General features: G+C 39.5%; 1 long non-coding RNA gene across 1 annotated transcript; it reads right to left on the bottom strand.

Moving 5' to 3' along the window:
• Positions 1 to 1010: 1010 nt before the first annotated feature.
• On the bottom strand, positions 1011 to 3772 carry LOC109238901. Its single transcript, XR_002069824.1, has 3 exons — positions 3507 to 3772; positions 2110 to 2237; positions 1011 to 1317 (listed from the first exon to the last, which is right to left on the bottom strand). It is a non-coding gene; the product is annotated as an uncharacterized LOC109238901 (long non-coding RNA).
• Between the last annotated feature and the right edge of the window lie 4083 nt (positions 3773 to 7855).

Below are 7855 nucleotides of genomic sequence, written 5' to 3'. Positions count from 1 at the left end.
CAAAACTGATTATTATAATATTGGGAAGAAATGAAAAGCCAATTCAGATATGATAATTTGAATTACAGTGTCATGAGTCCAAATTCCATGGTCTTTTAGTTATTGATTTCCAGCTAAGTCTTCTCTACTTTTTTTCTTTTTTCTATGTTAAAAATGGCAGAACCGCCCACCTAAACTCTTAAATTAAAAATAGCCGATAGATATATAATAGGTAAATAATTCATGTATAATATATATAAATGTACATAACTAATGTATAATCTATGTATATCGGCTAGAAAAAGTAAATACTAAATCTGGACGGCTATTTGTGTAACAATCATAAAATTATAAACTTGATCTCTTGAATCTTGATCCACCAAAGCAAAAAATAAAAGAACACAAAATTGTACTAAAATATAAAAAAGTCAAGCTTAACCATAAATTAAAAACTTTAAAACGTCATCTAGTAATGTCAATGTGTGTTGCATTTCCTTGATATTTTATACGATGTCACAAGGAAACTAGAAAAGTACGCCAACTTGTATGGTATTTGTTAGAATGGAAAATTTAGAGCAAGATTTTTTAATTTTCCTTTTTAAGACGTGCTGCCTTTTGCATATCATTTATTATTTGTTGACCACTGGCTAAAATTCATGAAGACAGATCTAATTGATTTGATCTGAGTGATGTTTACATATTTTAATCCTTTTGCAACGGTGTATCATTCAATTGATGTCAGTCAACATATGTAAGATCAAATCCACAATTTTCTAATTATATTGGTTGTGTGAAATGAACCGCACTCAAAATAATTGTTTACCCTCAAAATCGGATAACAATTGAATTATAAGTGGTTTTAAAAATACGTGGATTAACTTGACACAAATCGATAAATTAAGTTGTAATTAAAATAAACAATGAAAAAGTAAATTCAAACCACACGAATGGGATAATTTCAGTCTTGGAAGGTCAGCCACCCTCGAATTGGATGCCCCTTGATCAGTATCAAGATACAATAGAGTAAGAGCTTAAAGAGAGAAATAATAATGTATTGCTTTGGAATGCGTGTTACAACATGTTGAATGAATTATCGGACCCCTTTTATATAGTAGAGGAGTCCTACTTTAGGTACAATTTCTATAAAAGATAAAATCTCTTGATTTGTTGATCCCGGTTCCTTATTGACACTACAAGAAAAATGGCTTTTAAGGACGAGAAAAATGGTCCTTAAAATCCCTATAATACATTGTATTGACCAATAGTCCTAGTAAAATGATAGCCAACTCGTGAACATGTTATGTCTTCAAAACTGCATCTCTTGAAAGTCTTCAAACCCTGTAAAACATACAGAATAATTTGTCTGTAGAAGAACTATAAAGCTCGACTACAAAAATTTGTTAAATAATTTTACCTTTAATACAATTCCAACAATGGCCTAACCACTCACCACAATAAAATTCATATTCATCAACTGTAAGTATATATACTTCAAATATCAAACATCAACGTGCAAAGGGGTTGCAATAATACAGACAATAATGATTAGGAAATACACACACACACACATATATATATACACGCGCGCGCGCGCGCGCGCACACACACATATATATATATATATATATATATATATATATATATATATATATATATATATATATATAAAAGTAGCTTTTATATATAGTTCTAGAGAAATAACTCATTTGAGTAATCAAAATCAATACGATAATCAAAACTGTAAACAAATTCTAATAGATTTTAATATAAGATACCACATTCTATTTGCAGAGAATACTTGAGATGAATGATACACAACATTATGTGAGCTTTTCTTAAGTTTGGAGAAAACTCAACAGAACATTCATTCTTTCAGTATTGTATGGGAGTATATTTTATGTCTGCTTTATTCTTCCTATACTTGGAAGCTTCTCTAAGCCACTTTGTTCATAAAATCAGAGTTCTTCTCCTAAGGCAAATCAACAACAGAAAAGATAAAATAGCATAACATAAGCAACTAAATGTACTTATAAAAATAACACCTTCATGAGATGGTTTAACAGCATCACTTATTCTCTTAGGCGTTTCAAATAGACTATAGGAAGCAACATTTCAACCAAATATTTGTACCTCAATCCTAGCCCAAAGCTCATAAGCTGAATACTGATCCCATCATTGTAGTACCATCAAATGCCGCACTGAAAGAACTTGGTGATTTGTTAACATCCATAATCTGAAGGTATATGATTTTTCGAACCCTATAAATAGGATGCAAGGCATATAAGAAAAAAAAGTATATTCAATAATGTTAGGTTGCTCACAAACGATTACAGAATTGGCTGGAGAAGTATTAAGGCATATATATAATTCTTAAGGGAAACTCTCCATAAATGTATTCTCATAATCTTTTTGTAGTTGTTTAAGTGCTCCAAAATGCTGTAATAAAGAGTGATGCATCGACGTGCTACATCTTATTAGCACCATATAATACAGTATCATCCATCAGATGACTAGTTTTGTGTTGTACATAATACACAGAGAGCGTTAACAAGGATTATTCTTTTACTATATTTTGTATTAACCAGACATTTGTAAACTTCCGATCTATGTCATCATTAGAGCTTAGAATCATTACCTAATCAATGTTAGAAGAGAAAACTCAGATAGGAAAGAATCTAAGTGTTATTGTTTATACATGTCCAAAAATTCAAGAAAAGATTTTAATTAAGATCCTTTATCAAAAAATCATTTATACCTTATCATTCATGACAGCCTTTCTTATTCTGGTTTCGTTACCAAGTTTCATAGCATCACCCAACTCACCACTCTAGAGGAGGGGTCCTAACTTTTTACAACCGTACTCATTTATTCGTCTATCACAAATATAAAGCTTTCTTCTTTGATTTCTTAAATAGATAAATGTGAATCATCAAAATATTTGGGTATTCCTTCACAAATCTAACACCATATCATCCACTGCCTCTGTTTTCTTAAGATTCTTAGAGGCTTAACAACTACAATTAATGAAATACGCTATTTATTTTCCTAATGCTACATAAACAGCCTCTTTCTCATTTTGAAGTTGAGAAATCGAGTTCATTTGCAGCGTACATAAAAATAAAGCTATGTGAATATTATGTTTACTTCAAATGTGCAAGAAAAAATATCTTTCAACATACAATTGAAGTTCTTAACATGAGTAGATTACAACACTTAATTTGAACTAGATAGGATACTTTTTGCCCTGATCCGGTAGATCCAGTAGGCGTTGCTCTATTCTTTCATCCTTTTAAGGTTTGTTTCTCTACACCCAGAGTGAAAACACCAACATTTAACATGAAATCTAGCTTTAGATAATGCTCCAAGGAATATATTCAATTATCCCCCAAAAAATTTTAAAAAAAAAATACTTCAATAAAGGGAGTAATCTAGTCGAACAAAATTGACCAATCTATGTAGACCAAACGAAAAATAAACCATAATTCTGAATACAAGATATAAAAAGCACTAAAAGCAAATGCACTAACCAAGAAGAAAAGCTCTGCACCAATGAGAAGCCGTGAACAAAATAGTCGACTAACGACAGATATCAGTGGTGGGTGAACTAAATCATCTCTTTGATTGAGGAAATAAGCAAGAAAATGGCAGTGAAAAATCAGAAATAGAAAGAAATCGCCACTTTGATAGCAAATAGGGATGGTCTAGGGTTTTGAAGAGGGTGACAAAAAAACCTGTGCTTTTATTTCTTTAATGTTCAGAATATTTTATTTTTTATATAATTCATTCAGAATATTGGAGCCATTATTCCCGCTCAACTTAGAGAATTAAGGACCGACTTTTCATGATTTTGACGACCAGATTAATTCCTATCCCTGACTAAACAAACAAAACCGACAATTAAGGACCAATAAAAAAACTCGTCCTTGTAAGTGTACTTTCAGGGACCAGATTCTTAGCTCGTCGATAAATGCTGGTCGCTAACAAGCTATTTTCTTGTAGTGTGATACGTGCCGAGATTCCCGCCGTAATATCCGACTGGTCACGGATATTTTGGTCTTCTATTGGTAATGCTAACAATATTTCATTGAGCTTATTCGGGGTTAGGGTCGACTCCGAGAGTACGGGCCCAATGTTCTCGAGGGCAGGCGTTCTGACCCCGGGTTCTAGCCTGGTGGGATTTGGAGTCGATCTTCAGTCCTTTTATTGCCAAGTTCCAAGCCTGACCTACCATGTCGTAGGCGAGTTCAATTTCGACCGTATACCGATAGTCCCCTCATTTTTCGGAGAGTAGATGACGAGAAACGACATGAGCATTCGATTCATACTTCGATAACCCGCGACATAAATGACAAAATAAACGAAACATCTCGTCAGTCAAGTCTTAATGGAATTAAATGCTTGTCAGTTGCCGGTCGGCCACTCCTGGATGCGAACCGCCGGTAAAAACTATTATACCCCCTCATTTGTTCATTTTTACTTTACATCCAAACTTTCTACCCTCGTATCTTTGAAATTTCGATGTTCTCTAGCAATTATAATCTGGTTTATTTAGGATCTTTTCCAAGAACTTTCTTACATCTTCATCTCAAGCCTTCAACTTCCTTTCTTCCTCTATTTCTCCTCCATTTTTCAAAGAAATGGCAAAGACTTCAAACATCGTTCCCCAAAAAGAAACTCCTTCTACCTCGCAGTCAGCTGCCGAGAAGACCGTTCCGCATACTGCTATCGAGGAACCAACAGCGAAACCCCCATTCACAATGTTCATCCCTGGCGGATGCTCAGTAACCGCCAATTTCAAGGTTGAAAAACCTTTCTCCGTACCAGGACGATATGAGGAGGTCTCAAGATATGTATGCTTGATCACTGGAGAAGTCCTCCCTACGGTCAAAAGGGATTGCAATTGGGTTGACAAGCACGTGGTGGTACCCGAACCTGATAAAGATATCACCACCCACGTCGAGGGATACTTAAGTGTTTACACTTATCCCTTTACGTTGGGCCCATTGGATCCGGTCATTATCAACTTCTGCAAAAGATACGAGGTATGCCTCGGTCAAATTCATTCTTCATTCTAGAGGATCGTGATCCTTCTTCGGTTCTTCGTGATCAAGATCGATGGATGCTCGTTCACCGTTGACCACCTCATGCGCCTATACAGTCCCCGACTCTTTCGGGGGGGAGGGACTGATCAAGCTCGAGTGTCGAGCTAGTAAAGCCCCATTCTCGAGTATCCATGAAGATCGGGATCGAGGCTGGCTAGGCTGTTTTGTCCGAGTGAGGACCTCGGACTTGATCCCAGCTGAGTGCATGTCGTTCCCTGAGAAATGGAATATAACACAAGTAAAATATCGTTTTCAAGATTTTATTTTACTCTTTTTCCTTCCTTCTTATTGGTTCTTTGCGGTGGTGTAGATGTCGCTCGGGTCGCGAATGCAGTCCCTCGACTCAAGGAGTGGGTCGAGGTTATCATTTTACAAAGGCCATATTCTGAGCGCGCATAGCCCGAACTCCCGAAGGGTCGTTGGGAGGCCCGTTCTCATGGTGAGATTCCTTTCCCGAGTGAGTAATATTTTGGTTCCTTTTGTGTTACTAAGTTCTCACTTGTTTCGTTTCCTCTGGCAGCTTTGTCCAAGGACATCATACTGAGGCCTCCATCCGGTGGCGAGGACTTCCCCGCTGATTCCCCTGCTCCTAGACAGGGTAGTGAGAAGAAAAGGAAAAAGGCTCCGATTTCTCCGAACTCGGAAAGAAGAAACCAAGGAGAGGTAGGTGCGCAAATCCAAATAAAGCACCAGTGCCCGAGCGCCATCATCGGACTCACTCTACCGGCTGAGGGACGAGTCCGAAGAAGAAGAAGAATTTGAACTGGTGGCCCACGAGCTGTCACAGCTCGACGGGAAAGGGGCCTCCGAACAAAAGAGAGGTGATACTGAATTGCCCTAATTTAGGGAAGCCGACAAGGAGGCTGTAGCTGAGGCTTCCTAACCAGTGAGGGACAAGGCTGATTTGCCTCAAGTTACGGAGGCCGACGAGGGGGCCATGGACGAGGCTTCCCGGGTTGCAGGCAATGCCCCGAAATATACACTCGGTGTGATAGACATCTCTGAGTCGCCTTTGTTCACTGAGTCCATGAATAACGAGGCTCATATGGTGAAAGAACGTCCCAACGAGGGGGCCCAAGGAACGGAAGACCCCCTCCACGGCTTTTTTGACGGCGTGGATTCTACCGCCATAAAGGACGTCACTGTATTGGGCGACTTAGTGGTGCCGAGGAAGAGTCCATCTTTGGGAACAATTGGACCTTCCTCAAGTCCGAAACTAATCAACCGCTTCCCAGCTCCGAGTGTGGATCCTGACCGTAAGAGATCGATCATCATCTCCATTCCGGAGGATGCGCGGGTCCTCTCTGCCCCCGTAGGGGTGGCCAGTTATCTTTGGTGTCTGGTAACCGAGGAAGATCAAGCCAAGATGGACGCGGTGGACGTGCCCTGCCTGTTCAACGGAGCACAACAAGCGTTAAACCAGGTAACTTCAGATACCTCTTGATGACTTTTAATTTGTACCTAGATTAATTTATAGATAATCATAACATTTTTCTTTGTGTCTGTAGGCCTCGGTGCTTCATCATGAGACTTTTCTCCGATATCAGGACGAGCTCAACCAGTTTGAGGCCAAGGTTCGAGGGCTCACTGAGAAGAGAGATGCTTACAAACTTCTCAGCGAGCAACGAGAAGGGGAGGCTAAGAGCCTCTGAGTTGAGCTAGAGGTGGATCGGAAAGAGCACGCCGACCTGGCGAAAAAGGTAAAAGTCTTTGAGGTTAGTAATGATGAGCTAGACTTGGTGACCAACTCTCCGAACCCGCAGGTCCAATAGAAGCTTGATCGGATCGACCAGCTTCGGGCAGAGATGGACGTGATAAAGGTCGAGGCCGAGGAATGAAAAAGCAAAATGGACCGCTTGGCCTCGAAAAAAGAAAACTGCCCGAGTGCAATTGTCTTTGGTTGAGGTCCAACATCGAGCGGCAAAGGAAAAGGCCGTGGTGTGGGCCAAAAATGATTGAGGATCTCCAGTATCAGTTAAGTTCGATCGTCTTTGATCGAGAAACTCTGGCCAAGGAGTGTGAAACGACCAAGTCGGTAGCCGTGGTGGTTCAAGCCGATGCCGACGAGATTGTGGCCCAATATAAGGCCGATGTCGCGGCGTCCCAGGATCGAGCAAAGGATATTATCGAGCACGCGAAGAAGCACTCCCGAAGGGAGGCCGTAGAGGAAATTCATGCTCGGGGTTTCGGCCTGTCGGCAGAAACTGAGAGTGCTAAGAGGCTCGAAGCCGAGTCCAAGAAGTTGTCTTATCCCAAGGATGATGAAGGCTCCGAAGGTTTGAGTGGATCCGAGGGTGGAGGAGACTCCGAAGCCCCTGGCGACGAGGCATGCTCCGGTGAAGACCATGCCATTTTAATGCGTTGTACATTTTTATTTATTTTTTGTATTTTTGTACCTGTGTACTTTTTGTAAAGGTTGTTTGGCCTTTGTAAGGACTATATATAATACAAGGCTTCTTTTTCCCTTTGACAATCTCTGAGTTTTGTTTTCCTTTGCTTTATTGTTTATTTTTGCAAAGATCGAAATGCCTTAGGATGAAATAGTTAGGTCATGTTCGGGGGTTCGAACATGCCTTGCCTTCGATATTGTTTTGTTTAAGTCATCGTGGGGATTCGGTATGACCGAAATTTTTTCCCCAAAGTACTTATAATTTTGCCAAGGGTAGCCTTTAGAACCGGTTAAGAAATTTTGAAGGCCTTATTTTTTGTTACGGGTCTCGGACATCTTCGAGCCGTTTTAATATGGCCGTAGCCTTTTTAGTTCAGGTGTTGCA

The sequence above is a fragment of the Nicotiana attenuata genome, unplaced genomic scaffold, assembly GCF_001879085.1.
Source record: "Nicotiana attenuata strain UT unplaced genomic scaffold, NIATTr2, whole genome shotgun sequence".
Taxonomy (NCBI): Eukaryota; Viridiplantae; Streptophyta; class Magnoliopsida; order Solanales; family Solanaceae; genus Nicotiana; species Nicotiana attenuata.
The sequence above is the reverse complement of the archived record's forward strand: the minus strand, read 5'-3'. Positions and strand labels throughout refer to the sequence as shown.